Genomic DNA, 22,207 nt, shown 5'->3' on the forward strand with positions numbered 1-22,207 from the left:
ACTGTTTGAATAATTTTGCTCTGAGGCTTAACACTGTCTTCATTGGACTTCACTATATTAAGTCTCATTGTTGATGTTCTTCTGCTGCTTGGTTCAAACTAAAAACAACGAATCCCTTGCATTCATCAAAGGCACATCTTATGAATAAGCAAACCCGTTTTGGAAGCAATAGTTTATTTGTTATGAATATACAATATTGTACTTTATAATGTTTGCCCGAAATATCCATGTTATTTTGGTGGAGTACAATAAATTAAGAACATAAGAAGTAGAAGGAAGAGATGGCCATTCAGCCCTTTGGATGTATCTGTGACTGAGCCCCATTGACTTTCGAGATGAAGAATTCCCAAGACTCACAATCTGTCCCAGCTAGCTGACTCCTGTGAGGTTGTGACACCACAACCAGAGGAAATACCATCCTTGAATCAACCGTGTCAAGCCCCTTCATTATTCCAAGTTCAGGAAAATAAAGGATTAGTCTGCAAATTGAATAAATATTCTCTGGTTTTCTCCATAGAGACACAGAAAACTTCATCCTCATGGAAATAGAGAATTGCAGCTCTGATTGTGTGAAAAATTGGTATTGGAAAAATTAATGGGACTAAGAGGTAGTGATACTTGCAGTCAACCTCCCAATCTGAAAATAGGCTGTTTATTTTTCACTCTATTTTCTGTCCATTAACCAGTCCTCAAGGTATAGCATCCCTAATCTCACTTGTTCTCTTATTGTTTAGTAACCTCCTTGTGGGAATGTACTGATGTCCAAATACCATATCCATTGATTCTCTCTTATCTATTATGATAGTTTCAATCTCATAAAATTATAACAATTTAACAAACTGTTTTTTTTATTTCCTTTAATGAATCCCTAATGATTCTGATTATTTTGTTATCACATTGGTGATAATATATTCTTACATTTATTCTACTTTTGATCTCAGGCTATCTGCTTTATAGCTTTCTCTTTAGTCACTTCCTTTTTTGAAATGGTGGAATTATAATTACCAATCAATGGGAAACCTACTAGAATTTTTGGAAGCTTATCCATACAGCCATAATGTCTATTGAAATCTCCTTAAAGTCTTGGGCCTTTATTACCTCTTAGTGCTTTTAATTTCTCCAATAGCAATTTTTTAAAGGCGTGATGGAGGAACAAGGAAAAGAGTTAAATAAAATGCTTTGGAGAAAAGACCTGGAACTATGACTTTGCATTCTAATGCAATCTTGTGATAATAAGTGGATTTAGCAAATGAAAGTAAATGATCCTACAGTCTCTCCAGGCAGGTCTAGCAGTGTATGGCTAAACCAGTTTCCCACCATATTCTTTTAATACTGTCTGTTAGACTTAAGGGAACATTGATCCTAGTGCATTGATCAGGAAGCAAAAGAGCTTAGCTGTTTGAACAGGGACTAGGTGGTAGCAATTGAATTGAATTGACTTTATTACTCACATCTTTCTCATACATGAGGAGTAAAAATCTTTATGTTACATCTCTGTCTAAATGTGCAATGTGCAATTTATAATAATTTGTAATAAATAGTATGTACAACAGGACAGTCAATATAACCTCCATGATCATACTGAATGGCGGTGCAGGCTTGAAGGGCTGAATGGCCTACTCCTGCACCTATTTTCTATGTTTCTATGTTCCTAACATAGAAATACAATTGTATCAGTGTGAATTAATCAGTCTGATGGACTGGTGGAAGAAACTGTCCTGGAGCATGTTGGTCCTGGCTTTTATGCTGTGGTACTGTTTCCTGGATGATAGCAGCTGGAATAGATTGTGGTTGGGGTGACTCGGGTTCCCAAAGATCCTTCGGGCCCTTTTTACACACCTGTCTTTGTAAATGTCTTGAACCGTGGGAAATTCACATCTACAGATGCGCTGAGCTGTCTGCACCACTCTCTCCAGAGTCTTGCGATTGAGGGAAGTACAGTTCCCATACCAGGCAGCGATGCAGCCAGTCAGGATGCTCTCAATTGTGCCCCTGTAGAAAGTTCTTAGGATTTGGGGACCCATACCAAACTTCCTCAGCTGTCTGAGGTGAAAGAGATGCTGTTGTGCTTTTTTCACCACACAGCCGGTATGTACAGACCACGTAAGATCCTCGGTGATGTGTATGCTGAGGAACTTAAAGCTGTTTACCCTCTCAACCCCAGATCCATTGATGACAATAGGGGTTAGCCTGTCTCCATTCCTTCTGTAGTCTACGACCAGCTCCTTTACTTTTGGGACATAGAGGGGGAGGTTGTTTTCTTGACAGCACTGTGTCAAGGTGATGACTTCTTCAGCAGCTTGGAAGCAGAGAGAAAATGATGGCTATAAAGGGTTGAGAGATAACCTTATATGTGTTTGCCCCAATGTGAATAGCAGAACTGTGTCTAGAGAGATAAAGAGAATAGTCATGAGTATGGGGCAAGACTGCTTATGTGGACTAGGAAATTCAGAGATGCTCTGACATCATTGAATTAGAGAGCAGAGAAACACAAAATGAAAAGGAAATGCATAAAGAAAAAAATTACAAAAGCTATAAGTGAAAACAGGAGTATATTTTCTAGTTAGCTTTTCAGCAGATGGAAAGTTATAGAAAAAAACTCTCTTGAATCCAGATTGATTAACCTTAATATTTTTGACATGGAATATCATCAGTCATAGATTAATTAAGTAGGAAAATCTGTTAAGGGTTCTTCCCAATTTTCTGATTCCATGTACATCATCTAATTGTGTTTACAGGGAATTTTGGTATGTAACTCTCTGTTTCTATTCCCAAGTTATGGTAAATGAGATGGAAACTGAAACCCACAATGACGCAAGGGACTCATAGCTAATCAAGTTCTGCTAACTGAAGTGTACTTGCATTATTTGAACTTTTGTCTCTTTGTCAATCCCTTACTTGTGTTCTGATGAAAGATCTTAAGCCTTGAAATATTCACCATCTGTACTGATGCTGTTTGATTTGCTGAGATTTTCTTGTGTATGTTGCTTTTTCCAATTTTTATTATCTGCAAAATCTTAATTTCTTCCATCAAGTTTATCTCAATTTCTATTTACATTGTTACCTTGAATTGCTGATGAGACATAACCATCTTGACTTCAGCACTCCTGTCTCCTCCTCAAACTTACCCCTTCTGAACACACTGCCCTCCACTCTCTCTGCACCAATCCAAATCTTACCATCAAACTGGCAGACAAAGGGGATGCTGTTGTAGTGTGGCGGACTGATGCCTACATTGTTGGGGTCAGCTAGTAACTCTCATACACCTCCTCATACCTACCTCTTGACGCGATTCCAGACCATCAGAAATCTGTCTCCAACACCATCACTGACCTCGTCGCTCCCATCCACTGCCGCCAAACTCATAGTTCACTTGCCCTGCACTGATTGCTTCTATCTCCTACTCAAAATCCACAAACCTGACTATCTCGGTAGGCCCATTGTCTCTGCCTGCTCCTGCTCCACTGAACCCATGTCCTCATACCTCAACTCCATTATATCTCCCTTTGTTCAGTTCCTTCTCACCTACATCTGCAAAACTTTTCATGCTCTCAGTTTCCTCACTAACTTTCAATTCCCTAGTTCTGACCACCTCATCTCCACCGTGGATGTCCAGTCTCTGTACACTTCTATCCCCCATCAAGAAGGCCTTAAAGCTCTTTGCTTCTTTCTTAATAAAAGAACCATCCGGTTCCCGTCTACCAGCACCTTCCTCCGACTGGCAGAACTGGACCTCACCCTTAAAGATTTTTCTTTCAGCTCCTCCCATCTTCTCCAGACACGAGGCAGCCATGGGCACCCGCATGACCTACAACTATCCTTGCCTTTTCATTGGATATGTAGAACAGTCCATGAGCTTGTCAATTTCATCAACTTTGCCTCCAACTTCCACCCTCCTCTTACGTTCACTTGGTCGATTTCTGACACCTCCTTCCCCTTTCTCGATCTCTGTCCCTTTCTCCATCACTGAGATAAACTGTTGACCAACATCTTTTATAAATCCACTGATTCACACAGTTATTTTGACTATACCTCTTCCCACCCTGCCTCCTGTACAAATGCTATTCCCTTTTCTTATTTCCTCGCCTCCATTGCATCTGTTCCCAGGATGTGGCCTTCCTTTTTAGGACATCAGTGATGTCCTCCTCCTTCAAAAAACAGGCAATTTCTTGGGTAACCCAAACATATACACCATCTGTGCTCCTTGATACGCATTTCCACTGTGCTACGACCTATCTTCCCTATATTTCCACAGTTTCTGGAAGGATCACCGGGATCCTGAAGAAATACTGGATTAATACCATCCACAAACCCGTAAGGAAGCTCAGGTCACAGCTTATGCAGGTCAAAGATGACATGGGACTCAGGTGGGCAGAGCAATGTATATCAATCAGACAGGATGCATGATAGAAACCCACATCAAGGAGCACAGGAGGTGTATCCATTTGGGTTACCCGAAGAAACCGGTGGTAGCAGAACATTGCATTTGCAATGGCCACAGGATTGACTTCGATGGCACAAAACTACTGTGCCGTGCCAATGGCTTTTGTGATCACTTGGTGAAGGAAGCCATTGAAAAAAAACTAGAGGATAAGAATTTTAATGAAGATGAAGGTCTCGCTCTAAATAAGAACTGGAATTCGATTGTAAACAAAGTGGAAGAGCAGAAGCCTGATTGAATGAGGTCTAACCAATCAGGAGGGACAGAATGCAGGGATATAAATAACATCAGCCCAGACACGCCCAGGCATCATCTCTGAAGAAGATGGCAGAGCTTGTCCTTGAAACGTCGGTTATAATCGATACCTGTACCCGGCTTGAAGCCTGAGAAGAGTTTATTTGCCATATATGCTGGGAAAGCACTAGATCTTTTTACAGTATTAATGGATGTAAAAAGATTTCTGTTTTTGTTTATGATGTTATAGTATTAAAGTTTATAACTTATGCCAGCACTTGATGGAAGAAATTATTCTTCTGTAGCAGACTGAATGTGGTCACAGTGGTCTGTGATTTATGAGAGGAATGTGCACAGCATTTTACTTATTCGTACTCCCAAGTAACAGCTCAATGAGAGAGCCTCTGGTTTGACGTGGTATGCATCGAATCAGACATTTCTGATGCAAAATTATAAACCCTATCCTAATGGATTTCTGGTAGCTGGCATTTTTGTGACATCAAGTGTCAGCAGTAGCCTCAGGTGATATTCAGTGGTATCGTTGCTTTGGAATAAAAGATCTTGATCACTACTTAAGTCTCGGTTGAATGTGACAAAATAACCACTTTACAAAGTAACTGAATGAAAAGGTACAGGTGAACAGCTATGAATATGGAAATTTCATGTATGTTCAACACTGACCTGTGTATAATTGGGCCGTGGATGCTTTTCATCAGCCTGCAGGTCAGTAAATTGTGAGGAATGTACTATGTGATACTAGCATGACAAGTAATCAGAAGAATAGGGTTGATTCAAGAACTCTTAATGTGATGCATTCAGCCGTGTATGTGTAGGATAAACCCTGCCAGACAGTGCTCTGCTGCTCAACATCATAAGGCATAGACAGAGTTTTGCTGCCATCTTCAACTCCTTCAGTACTGATTATCCTTCCATCATAGCCTGTAGGATTTGCTGATGAAAGTACGTTTAATATCATTTGCCACTCCTCAGCAGGTGAAGCAATCCTTGCATGTATGCAGTAAGACCTGGAAAACACATGGTGTGGACTGCAAAGTTGCAAGAAGCATTTGTACAACACAAGTGCCAGATAATGATAATCTCCAACAAGAGAGAATATAGCCACCTGCTCTTGATAATCAGTGGTATCATTGCTGTGGGCTGCACAGCTATCGTTTACCAGAACCTCAGGTAGAGCAGCTTCATAAATAGTATTCTAAAAGAGCAGGTTGGGGTTTCAGTATCTTCCCACCCTCCAAAGCAGTTTTACTATTTAGAAGTCTCAAGTCAAGGGCCGGCTGGTGGTGACTTCAGCGCTGGACCCGGGAGCGGAAGTTCCCAGGTTCGAAACCAGTCGGCTCTACTCCCGAGTACGCTTTCCATCCATGCCGGTTTGATTAGCATGCCATTCGCCACCCTAGGTATTCACCTCCACAATCAGTGTGTCAACGCTCTCCGATGCACCAAAACCAGCAAGTATCATGATCATTTGCAGACATGGTCTAAATAATTGATTTATTAATTAACTGACCAAGTATTGATCAAAATAGTAGAAGCATCTTAAATGGAGAGACTGTTAGATTAATCAAAATGTTTTGGTTATAGATTAGAAACCCAAGAACTGAGTTGACCATCTGAACATTACAATTGCATAAGAGGTCAGATAAAAAATGATGCAGAGATTTTGTGTTAGATTGGAAGTGCTTTGAGAGATTGGGAAGGGAAAGGCTTTGGAAGATTTAATGCTAAAGATGACATTCTTAATGCTACATTCATTGCTGGTTCTTGACCAAGTGTTGATCAATAAAATGGTGGGAATTTTGGATAAGCACAAGTTACGTAAATTTGGGAAGATAGTCGAGATATTTCACAAATTCCAGCTACTTAGGTGATGAATGTTAAATGCATAAAATACAGAATAAATGTTAATGTGTAAAAAAAAATCATTGTGTAGTAATTCAACTTTAGGTGGTATCCACAACCTATTATGTTTCCATTTGATATTGATTTAAGCAAAATTAAATATCTTGCTCAGGTGATCCATTTAAAATGCCTTTTAGCAATACCACAAAATTCTTTCCCCTTTTTGTCTCAACCCGGGTCAGCAGGTCCACTCAAAAGAATGGGGCTGCCCCAAAAACACAATCCATATCCAATGTAAGGCACAGGGCTATAAATGAAAATGCAGGTCTCTGTCCCAATCTTTATACCAAGTTTAATAGTGGTGCCCCGACAATACGCTACACAGGTATTATGCTTTCTATTTATAATTCTCTTCTGAATCACAGCAAAACTAAGTAGGTTTCAGCCAAATATCATTTGAAGAACAAACCAATTGTTCATTGTAGCTTAAAGGATCTTAAAAAATTGTTCAGAAAGTTTGTTAACTTCCTGAGCTAATGACAGTAAAGGAGAATAGACAAGATCCATCGTCCCTGAATAATGAAGATAAACAAAAAATAATGATGATGTTGAACAGCCATCGGTTTGCACCTTCTGAAAGAACACACATATTTTATCAGTGTATTTCAGTCACCTTGCATACATAATTAGAAATGAAAACAATGGATTAGAGAGCATACCATATGGCCAGACTGATGTTTCACCCAGCAGCTAATCATCCAGTCGGAGGAATATCCAACCTGGGTATTAGCTGTGAGCTACTTTTGAAAAGTTTGCAGTTCTATAATAAACACGGCAGTGTTGATTACACCTTATCTCCTCTGATTTGGTCTGTTCATGACTCTCTACCTGACGTTTGAAATCAACTAACTTGTCCTAAAATACGGAGAAAGAACTATATTGTTAACCAGACAAAAAGTACCCTGAAAGACATGACTTCTTGGCCTCATTTGCATGTTCTGTGTATTTTGTGGACTGTAAGATACCTTTGATCAGATTAGAAATAGGTATTGTGGAAAGAAGTCACATCTTCAGTGTGAAAACATTTGAAGAGCTATCACAAAGTTTATACACTTCTTAGGAAATAGAGGAAAAATATTGGTAGTCAGCATGGCTTTGTCAAGGGCAGGTCATGCTTTACGAGTCCGATTGAATTTTTTGAGGATATGGCTAAACACATTGATGAAGGAAGAGCAGTAGATGTAGTGTATATGGATTTCAGCAAGGCATTTACCCCATGCAAGGCTTATTGAGAAAGTAAGGAGGCATGGGATCCAAGGGGACATTGCTTTGTAGATCCAGAACTGGCTTGCCCACAGAAAGCGAAGAGTGGTTGTAGACAGGTTATATTCTGCATGGTGGCCGGTGACCAGTGGAGTGCCTCAGGGATCTGTTCTGGGACCCTTACTCTTCGTGATTTTTATAAATGACCTGGATGAGGAAGTGGAGGGATGGGTTAGCAAGTTTGCTGATGACACAAAGGGTGGAGGTGTTGTGGATAGTGTGGAGGGCTGTCAGGAGTTACAGTGGGACATTGTTAGGATGCAAAACTGGGCTGAAAAGTGGCAGATGGAGTTCAACCCAGATATGTGTGAAGTGGTTCATTTTGGTAGGTCAAATATGATGGCAGAATGTAATATTAATGGTAAGACTCTTGGCAGTATGTTGGATCAGAGTGATCTTGGGGTCTGAGTCCATAGGACACTCAAAGCAGCTCCGCAGGTTGACTCTGTGTTTAAGAAGGCGTTTGGTGTATTGACCTTCATCAATCGTGGAATTGAATTTAGAAGCCGAGGAGTAATGTTGCAGCTATATAGGACCCCGGTCAGACCCCACTTGGAGTACTGTGCTCAGTTCTAGTCACCTCACTACAGGAAGGATGTGGAAACCATAGAAAGGGTGCAGAGGAGATTTACAAGGATGTCGCCTGGATTGGGGAGCATGCCTTATGAGAATAGTTTGAGTGAATTTGGCCTTTTTTCCTTGGAGTGACGGAGGATGAGAGGTGACCTGATAGAGGTGTATAAGATGCTGAGAGGCATTGATCATGCGGATAGTCAGAGGCTTTTTCCCAGGGCTGAAATGGTTGCCACAAGAGGACACAGATTTAAGGTGCTGGGGAGTAGGTACAGAGGAGATGTCAGGGGTAAATTTTTTACTCAGAGAGTGATGAGTGCATGGAATGGGCTGCTGGCAATGGTGGTGGAGGCAGATACGATAGGGTCTTTTAAGAGACTTTTAGATGGGTACATGGAGCTTAGTAAAATAGAGGGCTATGGGTAAGCCTAGTAATTTCTAAGGTAGGGACATGTTTGGCATAACTCTGTGGGCTGAAGGGCCTGTATTGTGCTGTAGGTTTTCTATGTTTTCTATGTTTCTATAAATGAAGTGCCTATATAAAATATTTCAGGATGGAAAATGAATGGCACAGTAGACGATCCAACTGTCTTTTCATTTCTAAGTCCTGCATGCATGTACATGCAGCTTAGACTAATAAGATGAAACTTGCCTCTGTCTCATAGTTAAGCTTTTCTTGTGTGCAAGTATGAAAATTTTACAAGCTTCCGTTTTACCTTCCTCCATTTAACACTCATTGGAATTAAGTGATATTCTTACAACTACCTGTACAGGTCTGGAGAGTCATAATTCTGTTTCTTGCTTTTGACACTCTGTCAACAGTACCTTGTATGGTAATCACCTTACAATTGCAAGTTTAAAAGCTTTAAAAAAGTTTTTTTATCTTGCAGTTGTAAGATGCATAACTCTATAACACTACAACTTCTACTGAGAATAAAGAGAAAATACCTCTTTGTGAATTAAGCCTTAAAATCTCATGTGTTAGCTACCATAACAAGCTAGCTCTGGAGATTGAATGTTCCTTGCATTACTGCACTTTGCCATAGGGTTCCACACCAATGTAATTCATTGATAACTCATTCGGTGCTTCCTCCTTATGCTAGTGCTCTGAATAATGATTTTAAAACTTAATTGCTTAAAATTCTGGATTAAATGTTTGGGTGCTTATATTTAATTCACTGTATTCTTACCAACAGTTAAACTCCATATCGCTTGTGTATTCTTGGGTCATTTGCAAAGCATTTTCCTGTCCATATTTAAAGTGATTTTGTTGCTCTGGCCATGTTGAAAGTGATTCTTTAAAAAAATGGTTAGAGATTGGAGGGACATTCTACATTTGGTTTGTGTGTAAGGACCGAAGATCTTTGTTGGATAAACAAGTTTAGATGGAAGTGAGAATGGCAGTAGTGAAATGGGCAGCTCTTCATTTTCTCAGTTACATATGTCAGGATAAGTTATGAACAGTATCATGAAGAAAATATCTTATTCTGTACATTATATGGATTATAAGATAATCCTTTTAAATGTATTTGTTTCTTAGGTTGTTCAAGGGCAAGTTGACAACTGATATTTGTATGTGACACCATTAGTTAAAATGAACAATTGTATCAGTAGTCATCAGGATTGTTTTACTGGAAATCTCAAAGAAAACAGCCTTTCTTTCTCTCAATATTAATACTCATGCCGTAAATTGAATGATGGAAATTTTATTTATTATTTCATTGCTTTGGAAAATATTCCAGAAAGTGAATGAATTGAGGTTTTCAAGATAATGAAAAATGCTGACAAAACTGAACGTAACTTATTTTCTCTTTAATAATAGGCTCATTATACCAGAGATGCTCATTATTAGAGAGGTAAGGGTCAACAAGGAAATCAATGTGATAGAATTTATTTTGGATTTAAAGGACTAGTGTAAGTGGAAAGAAAGCCTGATATGTTCTTAAAGAGAGAAGGCTTTGAGGATGATCTGGAAAAGATATTGGGTAAGAATAAAATTAATGAAGGGATAATGAAGTCTCGCAGTTTACAAGTTGGAAAATTTCCTGTTGTTATTTGTAATATATTAGAAATAATGCCAAAATATATGCTCTGTGCCAAAACCAATATTCCATATACTGTATATTCTTTAAATGATGCTAAAATTTACACAAACGCATTGACCATTTGTGAGATTATTGCTACTGGTCCATCTGTCAGTATTCTTTTGTGGCTATTGGGAAACACTATGCCCTGTGTATATTTTAATAGTTTTACTTTCAGAAATGACCCCGTTCAGACTACTGAAAGTTACAGAGTTCTATCGTGAGGAGCAGAATTCCATGAAGATGGTGCAGGGGATCTCATGCTGCAGTTGGGTGAATCCTTCATGAAGCTGGAGGGCGATAACCACAAATACTGATAGACTCCATTTTACCTGAGACTGATTCAGCTGAGATTTACCAGAATTAATCAACAAATACTTTGGACAAATTCTAAAGCCACATTCTCCCTTAAATTGTTGAAAATCAAAAATAACTGCAGATGCTGGAAATTTGGAAATCTGAAAATGCACATAACATTCAGTTGATCAGGCAGCATCTGTGGAATGAGTTAATATTTCATGATATTGTAGAAAAAGAGAATTTGCAATTATAGAGAGAGTGGTGGGGGATGGATAGTGCAAAGTGAATGTCCCTATTGGGCGAGGCCAGGTTGCTCTGAGAATAGATGGAGCCACAGACAGGAGAAAATCTGCAGAGACCCTTCATCAAGACTGGAAAAAAAAAGATGTGAAGTCAGAACAAGAAGGTGAGGGGAGGTGAGGAAGAAGTACAAGCTGGTAGGTGATAGGTGAGACCGGGAGGGGTGAAGTAAAGAGCTGGGAAGCTTATTGGTGAAAGAGATACAGGGATGGAGAAGGGGAAATTTGATAGGAGTGGGTACCTTCTTACTCTGAATTCTCATCTTTTTTTCCAGTCCTGATGAAGGGTCTTGGCCTTGGTCAACTGTTTACTCTTTTCCATAGATGCTGCCTGGTCTGCTGAGTTCCTCCAGCACTTTGTGTGTGTTGTTAATGAATCCATGTAGTTGATAGGTTCACAAAACTGCTGGACAAGAGAAAGAACACAAACAAAGCTTAATCCACTATAAACTATGAGGTTATCCTCACAGCAACCTGGCCTCACTTATCAGAGACATTCACTTTGCACTATCCATCCCTTACCACTCTTTCTGTAACTTTAAACAAACTTTACGTTCTCTTTCCCTATTCTCATATAACATCATGTACCATAACCTGATATAACAGTTAACATCATTATTAACTCGTTCCACAATTGCTGCCTGACCCACTTGCATTTACAGATTTCCAAATTTCCAGCATCTGCAGTTGTTTAGAATTTTCAACAATTTAAGAGAAAATGAGTCTTCAGTATTTGTTTGAATTTGTTGATTAACTCCAGACGTATAAAGAAATGAGCAGCATATCAGGGAATGTTCATGTCAAAAGAAAACGTGAGTTAATATTTACAGGAAGATAACGTACTGTAGAACTGAACAGTTTTGAGACAAGCAGAGAAAGGAAGTTATCTGAAATGAATGAATTTGATAGTGAGACTGGTAGGTTGTGACGTAGCAGGAAGACGAGCTGCATTTCTTAAGTATATGTTGGGTCTTGTTATTTACAGTACAACAGTCTGCAGATGGACAGTTCAATGTGGAAATTGGGTGGAAAATTAAAATGAGAATTCAGTTAATTGTTCCCCCAGTACAAATATCTAAACCTGTAAAATTGATATTTCTCATCAAGGATTTATCTACCTAACTTTTGGATGGTTCTAAAAATATTCTTTCGATAGTGTGACTCCATCATGGGTACAATTTAATAAACCTAAGGGAAAGAGACTATATCTCAGAGGGAATTTTGAGAAAGGTTATTAGCCAAATCACCAAGGAAGTTGTCCAAAAATGCTTTTAGATGGTTATTGCTGTCACAATTAAAGATATCTAAGTGACACTTTGAACGTCTGGAACTTCACCAAGTGTTGTAAAAATACAACTGTCCATTTACCTGTTCCATAAAATATTAATAATTACAACTGATTCTCAGCAGCATCTCTAAGAAGCTAGTTCTTCCAAGCTTGAATGCCTGACCTCAAACAAGGAGAAAGCAGGAATTTGCAAGATGAGAGTAAATTCTTTTCCACTCCTCCTATTCCTTTTTTCTATTAACTTAAATCAATTAATAACATTTAATTAATAACCTATTAATAACATTTTTGCTAAGCAAAATATTTTTTCTCTTTTCTAAATTTATCATGCAGTAGCAGACATCCCACCCTGCAAAAACTCATTTCAGGGAGGTAGCACCACCACCCCTGCCCCCTGCAACCCCATATCCACCCCCGCCCCAGTCAACCTCCAAGGGTGTATGTATACAGGATGTTTGATTATGAATGAACACAATTTATTTGATCACATATTGAAACTATTTACACACACACACATACATATATATATTCCTTGTTGAGTATTTCGTTGGCAGTCTCAATGCTAATAGCTAAATCCTAATGCAGATAGCTTTTCTATTTCTTTTGCAAACTTTCCATGTACTGTGATGTGGCTTGCTTGGCAGATTTGAGCATTTTGCCGGAAGTCTCAACCTCATAGCAGTCTGTGTCAATTTATTTGTTAATTTTGCAAGACATCAGATTCACAAGATTCTCTATTATATTATAATATATTATCATGGAGTTGCTTTTTATTCTATTACAACTTTAAGCAGGTCTACAGGGAGTTTGGTCTCATCACGTAGGACATCAATAGAGTAACCCTTTAGCAGCTAGACAGCTAGTTTAAATAATGTTAGCTGTGCTAATGAATGAATGACACCTGTTAAACTCACCTCAACCTGTCTTTTACAGTCATTTAACCCGCTATGCACAATAGAAAAGTCACTGTTGCAAACAGTGCAGCGAGCAAAACTGTCATTATTTTTGATCCCTATTAGGCAGGGGTACACTTTAGTGTAGTCTGGGGTGAAGTACGTTTTATATTTTCTTTTTTTGGAACACTGTGCCACGGCGCCACAGGACAATAAACTGAACTGATGGACAATGAAAGAGAGAGAGAAGTTGACTGTAAAGCCCGCCCACAGAGAAAACTGATAGGTCTACTTAGCACAAAGAGAGACCAATTAGGATTCATTCATATTCTCTCTCATTCTCTCATTCTCTCTCTTTCTCTCTCTCTCCCCGCCCCCCCCCCCCCTCGCTCGCGCTCTCGCTCTCCATCTCGCTTCCAAATAATCGATTTCCGGGATATTGTGTATAATTTGCGGGCGTCAGGAAGCCACTAGCAATATGCGGGAGACTCCTGGAACTTCCGGGAGAGGTGGTATGTCTGCAGTAGGGGAATTCTAGGCAGTTTAGAATCAGAATCAGGATCAGGTTTTTATCATCGGCATGTGTCGTGAAATTTGTTAATTAGCAGCAGCAGTTCACTGCAAAACATAATATAGAAGAAGAAGGAAAAAAATAATAAATAAGTATATCAATTACAGTATATATATTTGAATGGATTAAAGTTATGCAAAAAGCAGAAATAATATATATTAAAAAACTGAGGTAGTGTTCATGGGTTCAATGTCCATTTAGGAATCGGATGACAGAGGGGAAGAAGCTGTTCCTGAATCGCTGAGTATGTGCCTTCAGGCTTCTGTACCTCCTACCTGATGGTAGCAGTGAGAAAAGGGCATGCCCTGGGTGCTGGAGGTCATTAATAATGGATGCTGCCTTTTTGAGACACCGCTCCTTGAAAATGTCCTGGGTACTTTGTAGGCTAGTGCCCAAGGTGGAGCTGACTAGATTTACAACCCTCTGCAGCTTCTTTCGGTCCTGTACAGTAGCCCCCCTCCCCATACCAGGCAATGATGCAGCCTGTCAGAATGCTCTCCACTGTACATCTATAGAGGCTTTTGAGTGTATTTGTTGACATCTCAAATCTCTTCAAATTCCTAATGAAGTATAGACTCTATCTTGCCTTCTTAATAACTGCATCGATATGTTGGGACCAGTTTAGGTCTTCAGAGATCTTGTAGAGTACATTACATGGTCAGCACAACATTGTGGGCTGAAGGGCCTGTAATGTGCTGTAGATTAAAGCCTCAATTATGCCCATTAGTCTCTTTGATTCCACAAACTCTATACTAAACTGTTTCTCTTCATACCTGCAATCTCTAGCTCTGGTAAAATCCTTATAAATCTTGATTCACACATATCACCTCATCCCCGCACCGTCCCACCCCCTTCTCTTTGCCCCATGCCATCATATCTTTCCTGTGGTGTGGTGGCCAGAACTGCACCAGGATTCCAGCTGTGTCTGAACTATTGCTCCATACAGTTGTAGGATCACCACCTCACTCTTGTATTCTCTGCTTTGGGCAGTCAAAACCAGTATCGCAGCTAAAGATAGAACTTGTGGAATTCAATGATTAAGAAAGAAACAGGTGAAAAATTGAGAACGGCGATGAGATATGGAGGCAGGGTAGATTAAAGTCAAATCTGATGTAGGGAAAAAACAGGAAGGGATTTAATTGTGAGAACTATTATGAAAGGAAAGTTTCAACCTTTCTTAATTACCGGATTTAAACTCTCAGTGTCTGGTTTTATCTAAAATTAATGCAAATCTTAAAGTAACCAGGAGATTTGAAGCAACATAGTGTATGTTCAAAGCAAATGCTATCAGCATCAATCTACTGGGAACTTTTGGAGTTTTACAGCCTGGATGGTACTCACCATTCAATTTGCATATCTGTAACAAGTACAATAGTAGTAGTTCATTTTGTTTTCTGGGGTCACTATCAATTAAGTGATCCTGTCCTTCAACATTATAGAGCAAAGTATATAGAACTGGATTCACTAGTGCAGTTCTTTCAATGCAAGGCGCCTTAGTTTCAACTGCTGCTGTCAGAAATCAGGTGACTGCTTGTTCTGCAGTTTTGGTCATCGGATTATATCTTACATTTAGGCTCAAAGTGTATGAAAAGACTTGGCCACTACTTCTATAGTAAAATGTCTGTCCACAGCCTTCTCTACGGTCACATTGAGGCCAGAGGTAGATCAGAGGAGCAACAGCTTGATTTCTGTCTTGGTAGTTTCCAACCTTATGCATCCACAACACTGATTTCTCTAACTTCCAATAACCACTCCTCAATCCTTCCCTGTTTTCCCTTATCCCTGTGGCCCTTTACCCCTTCTCTTTCCCTGCCCCATCCTCACGACCTGCCCATTACCTTCACCTTTTTCGTCTGGTTGCTTATCATCTTCCCCTTAATCCATGGTCTGTTGTCCACTTCTGTCAGATTCCTCCTTCCCCAGCCCTTTGCCTTTTTCAGCTATCACCTCCCATCTTCTCACATCATTCCCACTTCCCCCTCTATCCCTCCTACCTACCTTCCCCCTCTCACCTGGACTCACCTGTCACCTACCAACTGGTGATCTTTCCTTTCCTCCACCCTTTCATTCTGGTTTCTGCCCTCTTCCTTTCCACTCCTGGAAAAAGGGTCTTGGTCCGAAATGTCAACTGTTCATTTCCTTCCATAGATTCTGCTTGACCTACTGAGTTTCTCCAGCATTTTGTGTCTGTTTCTCCAGATTTCCAGCATCTATAGTCTCCCTGGTGTCTCTGTATGGCCACTACTTCCCGTACTGGAAGAACAGACGCATAAGTCTGAGTAAAGTCTTTTGCCAAATTGTTAATGGATCCTTCTGTGTCTCACTGACCATGAACTCATACTCCTTCACATATTCTTCAATGCATCAGGCAACTCCACATACATATCTGCATTGTAGTCTGCCTCACTAAAATCTTCATGTGAGAGTTTTGCTGCAGAACTTATGTATGATTTCAGACAAACTGATTTCTGCATTATGCCCTTTCTACTCCTCTGACTTCAAGCCATTCACTTCTTGTACCTCATATATGCAAATCCACTATTAATTTGCAGTGCAGATAGCTGATCTGACAGCTGGCAGAGTAATACTGGTTTGTCTTGATTATTCCTCTTCCTGGTAGGCTGCAATTTTGCAGTACTTATAATGAAAAAGGCTAATATTATGGTGCATTAAGTGGGGAGATATGAATGGCACATACTGACCTCTGCATTTTGTACATCAGAAGGTGAGTGTTAAGGAGGAGAACTTCGTGGGAATGTGTTTGTCAATTTCAGCCCTACTATTTAGCACAGTCTTAACCATCTTTGTGCCAGTGATGGCCAGCACAGTGTTTTCCATGTAATTTAGTACAAGCAAGCAAGTCTTGGCCATTTGGTGATTCAAAGATTTTATCCTGTAGCAGAGAAGAAAATGTGGCAGTGAGCATTTTTTTTATTATTTGGATACAGCGCAGAATAGGACCTTCTGGCCCTTCGAGCGGCTGTGACCAGCAGTCCCCCAATTTAATCCTAGCCTAATCATGGGACAATTTACAATGACCAATTAACCTAGTGGCTGCAGGAGGAAACCAGAGCATCTGGAGAAAATCCACACAGTCACAGTGAGAACATACAAATTCCTTACAGGTAGCGGTGGGAATTGAGCCCAGATTGTTGGTACTGTAGAGCATTGTGCTAACCACTATACTATTGTGACACCCTTCTGTAATTAGTTTGGTTCATCAGCACTTGTGAGTACTGTTGAAATTTTGATTGTTGAGCATGAGTTAAAATTGACAGAGGCGAATGGAAAGCTTTGTGGTGAACTGAGCAGAGCCTAAGGTGCTTAGGGAATTAGATTAGCAAATGTAATTTGAAGATATGTTCATTGACCTTGATGACTAATTTAGGGTTATTGACCACTGCTCCCTCTGCCTTCTGAGCGTATGCCCTAGTGGGCTCCTGCAGATGCAGGATATTGCTCTAAATTTTTCCTTCCTCTGCTAAGACCTTTGGCATAATGAACAGCAAGATTTTATTTGTGTTCTCCCTTAACGTAATTCTTCACAAGTTTGCAAGTTAAAATGCTCACCAGCACCTGTCTTAGATAAAATGTACAAGAAGTCCAGATTGGCTTGAAGTTGTTCTGGCTAATTGACTGCTGCCTGTTTCTCATAATATTACTGACTGCTTTAGACCTGCCAGTGGAAGAGTGTTGCTATCTCTTTAAGACAAAGGTCATTAAATTTTGGAATAAAGTCAGCATGCTGTTTGTGTTAGCTGTAATGCATGTGTTAATTACATATTATTCATTTTCAGGAGCTCTCAGTCTGTATTTCAATTTATCTAATGAAATATATAGGTAGTGGAATTCAGTTACATACCTATCCATATGCCAAACATCATGGGCCATTTTGTGCAATCTGCTAATCTGTTAATATATTGCATTTGATTCACTATGCCTCTAATTAGCCCTTGTTAGCAGGATAGAAACTTTTGGCAGGTGCCATGGCTGTCTTGGAAGCATTCAATTTATTCATTGCAAAACAAATGGTGTTAGATTGTTTATACTTAAGCAATTATTCTTCACCTCTGATTGTGACTCAAGCAATTTGGTTACGGAGATAACAATATTAATATGAAATATTTGATGTTTAAGATCACATTAATTTATATATTTGTTAGCTGTTTATGCTTTTGATAGCACTGAGGAATATTGAAGAGGAAATAACATCATTAATGCTTGCCTAGAGTTAAATAGTAAGGAAGTATGTTTCCTTTATAATTGTAGAAATGTAGTTTACTACATAAACCTCCTTGTGACAACTTGATTGCTTTTGAGTTAGTGCATCCTTCATTTGAGCTTGTTTTATAGGAGATAGTTCTATTTCTTCCATTTTCTCTCTCTGCTGTAATGGCACTATAATGGCTCACAAATTGCCAAATCTAAAAGTCTGAGCTCCCAGAAGGATATTATATCTTCCTCATTGAAATGAATGTGTGGAGAAAGACAAGCTGTGCACCTGTAATTTCTGCACATGCTGACCGTTGATATGATATACAATTTGAATCTTAAAATAAATGATGTATGAGTGCTCCATCTTTGTAAAATGATGATGAATTCTTTCTAACATTGACTCCAAAGTAGTTTTGCTGTGATACTCAGTCATTCTAAAAATCCATTTATCTCACATGTGAGTTAGTTTGTTAAACTTACTGATTGTTGTAATGGTGAAGTGTCTATTAATAAAGATAGAAATGTTTGTGGAGAAATCATTAAAAAAATTTTCTTAATTAATCAAAAGCAGTATTTTAGAACATACCGTCTGAGATAATGTTTCGTACTTTTACTTCAAAGATTCAATTTGCTACATTCTTGTAGCTTCATTTAATCATTTTCATCCCTGAGGGCCTGTTGCATCCATGTGACACATTCCCAGAGATCATCTGGTGAATAGGAAAGAAAGATCACCTTCCCGCTAACACAGCCTAGTCTGTTATGCACAGGAGGGCTTTTATACAAGTTCCCTGCATGTATCAGCTCACATCGTAATGTGTATAAGACACATATGCCTCAGATGTGACTGAACATTCGAACAAAGCCATGGCGCAATTACAGCTCGGGGTGTTGGAGTTCGGAGTTTAATTCCATCGTTGTCTGTAAGGAGTCTGTACATCCTCCCTGTGGAATGCTTGGGCTTTCTCCCTGTCCTTCTGTGGTTTCCAGTTTCCTCCCACAGTCCAAAGAAGTACCGGTTAGTAGATTAATTGGTCATTGTAAATGTCCTGTGATTAGGTTCAGGTTAAATCTGGGGTCGCTGGGTGGTGTGGCTCGAAGAACTGGAAGGGAATATTCTGCACTGTATCTCTAAATAAAAAATAAATAAAAGTTTACTTTTCTTTGAAAAATTACCTAGAATTGGACCTACTCTGAGGATTAAGTCTAATTGTAACTCAGTTGATCCTTCCTTTAAGAAATGTGCCTGAACTCACTCTTGTGTAACCCAAGTCTAGAAAGATAAAGACAAGTAAAGTTGGGTTTAGGTGATGAAGACATAGGCCAGAACAAGTGGCACTTTGCAGTGAGACTAATGATGTCAGGTGATGTTAATAATAAAAACCAGAGGGACATTTGTCCTGTTGCCCACAAGATGACACCCTCAAATATACTTTGCACTTAGGATTTTGAACATGCGTTTGGACACGTTGTCTTGATCAAGACCACTTGCTATGATGTAGAGTAAAGATCTGCCCATACCTAACACATGCTATAGAAGAATATTCACACTCACAAATCATCCTTCAGTCTCCCTAACAAGAGAAAATCTGCAGATGCTGGAAATCTAAGTAACACACACAAAATGCTGGAGGAAATAAGCAGGTCTTACAGTATCTGTGGAAACGAGTACCAATTGATGTTTTCGGGCTGAGACTCTTCAGCTGGACTGGAGAAAAAAGGTTGAGGAATCAGAGTTAGTGGGTGGGGGGAAGGGAGAGAAACACAAGGTGATAGGTGAAACTGGGGGAGGGGTGGGGTGAAGTAAAGAGTTTGGAAGCTGATTGGTGAAAGAGGTACAGGGCTGGAGAAGGCAGAATCCAATAGGAGAGAACAGAAGGCCATGGAAGAAAGGAAAAGAGGGAGGAGCACCAGAGGAAGGCAAAGGGCAGGCCAGGAAATGTGAGAGAGGAAAAAGGGGATGGAGAATAGAGAAGCGGGGGAAGGTAAAGGCCCAAAGTAGATTGGGAGACTGTTTCACCGAACACCTATGCTCCGTCAGCCAGAAGAAGTGGGATCTCCCGGTGGCCACCCATTTTAATTCCACTTCACATTCCCATTCCAACATGTTCATCCATGGCTTCCACTGTTGTTGTGATGAGGCCACACTCGGGTGGAAGAGCAACGCCTCATATTCCATCTGGGTAGCCGCCAACGTGATGGCATGAAACTTGATTTCTCGAACTTCCGGCAATGCCACCCCCACCTTCTCCATCCCCTTTACCCTCTCTCACCTGATCTTCTGGTCTGCCCACCGCCTCCCTCTGGTGCAGTTCCCCTTTTTTACTTTCTTCCATGGGCCTCTGTCCTCTCCTATTAGATTCCCCCTTCTCCCGCCCTGTATCCCATTCACCAATCAACTTCTCAACTCTTTACTTCACCCCTCTCCCCACCCACCCAATTTGACCTATCATCTTGTGTTTCTCCCTCCCCATCCCCACCCTCTAACTCTTGACTCCTCGTCTTTTTTTTCTCCAGTCCTGCTGAAGGGTCTCAGCCTCAATCGTCGACTGTACTCTATTCCACAGATGCTGCCTGGCCTGCTGAGTTCCTCCAGCATTTTGTGTGTGTTGCTTCAGTCTCCCTAAATGAGATTTCCAACATAATAGTAATTTTAGGGGAGAGACACCCATACAGTCTCAGAGAGAGAATGTTCAAACTTCCCCGGACAGTACCTGATTGAAACCAGGTTACTGGAGCTGGGAAGCAGCAGCTTTACTTCCTATACCATTTTGCTACAAAGTTTTCTTACTATGCAAGCAATTTTTAAAAACTTGTTAATTGAACTGCAGCCAGTGGTGCAGCTGGCAAACAGCTGGAGGAACTCATTAAGTTGAGCAGCATCTATGGGGGGAGTGTGGTGTTAGAAGGAATGGTTGACGTTTCAGTTCAAAACTCTGTATCCTGATTACCTGAAATGCTTACAATTCCACTCCCCCTGCAGATGCAGCTTGACCTGCTGAATTCCTCCACGGGTCATTTGTTGCTCCACATTCCAGCATCTGCAGCCTCTTATTTATGGCCTCTACAATGAAAGGTCAAGTTAACCATGGTTTTTGCTCATGACCTTCCTTGAAGTTTTTATTTCATGTTTTCAGATAGCAATGTTATGATTTTATTTTAACCATATTGTAAAGCCAAAGAAAATAAATTTTTATTGTAAACACGTCATGTAATAGAACAGTAGAGCACCGTACGGGCCCTTTGATGCAATTTTATGACACAAGGTCAGGTGATCAGTATTTCAAACCACATGATACTTGTCAAACTTATTCCTGTATTGTCCTTACAACAAATAATGGGCTACTTTGGTTTATTGACTCTGTACCAGCTCATGGAGCAAACCCACCTTACCCCCTACTTCCCTGTTTTCTCTCTTCTCCAAGAACGTACAAACTGCACATAAATGGTACCAGAAGACCAGATTGAACCTGAGACTCTGGACCATAGAGGTACTAGCTTTACCAGGTGTACCATTGTGCAATTGAATCAGTAAAGTGTTCATCATTGCTTGTCAACGGAAAAAAAAGTGCATCAAAGTTCAAAGTAAATTTTCTTATCTAAGTACTTATGGGCATACTCAACAAATATATGGAATAATAACTATAACAGAATCAGTAAAGTCTGCCCAACTGGGACGTCCAACCAGAGTGCAGAAGACAGCAAACTGTGCAAAGAGAAGAAACAATAATATAAATAAATAAGCAATAAGTATCGAGAACATGAGATGAAGAGTCCTTGAAAGTGAGTTCATTGTGTGGGAACATTTCAATGGTGGGGTATGTGAAGTTGAGTGAAGTTATGCCCTTTGGGTGAGGGGTAGTAACTGTTCCTGAACCTGGTGGTGTGGGTCTTGAGGCTCTTGTACCTTCTTCTTGATGGCAACAGCGAGAAGAGAGCATGTCCTGAGTGGTGAGAGTCCCTGATGATGGATGCTGTTTTCCTGTGACAGCACTTCACATAGATGTGCTCAATGGTTAGGAGGACTTTGCCTGTGATAGACTGGACTGTATCTGCTACTTGTACGATTTTCTGTTCAAGGATCTTGGTGTTTCCATACCAGTCTGTGATGTAGCCAGTCGATATA

General features: G+C 40.0%; 1 protein-coding gene across 16 annotated transcripts in view; it reads left to right on the top strand.

Moving 5' to 3' along the window:
* LOC140211100 (microphthalmia-associated transcription factor-like) overlaps window positions 1-22,207 on the top strand; it is a 259,427-nt gene that overhangs the window by 159,909 nt on the left and 77,311 nt on the right. The window lies entirely within an intron of this gene.

The sequence above is a fragment of the Mobula birostris genome, chromosome 16, assembly GCF_030028105.1.
Source record: "Mobula birostris isolate sMobBir1 chromosome 16, sMobBir1.hap1, whole genome shotgun sequence".
In the NCBI taxonomy this organism is placed as follows: domain Eukaryota; kingdom Metazoa; phylum Chordata; class Chondrichthyes; order Myliobatiformes; family Myliobatidae; genus Mobula; species Mobula birostris.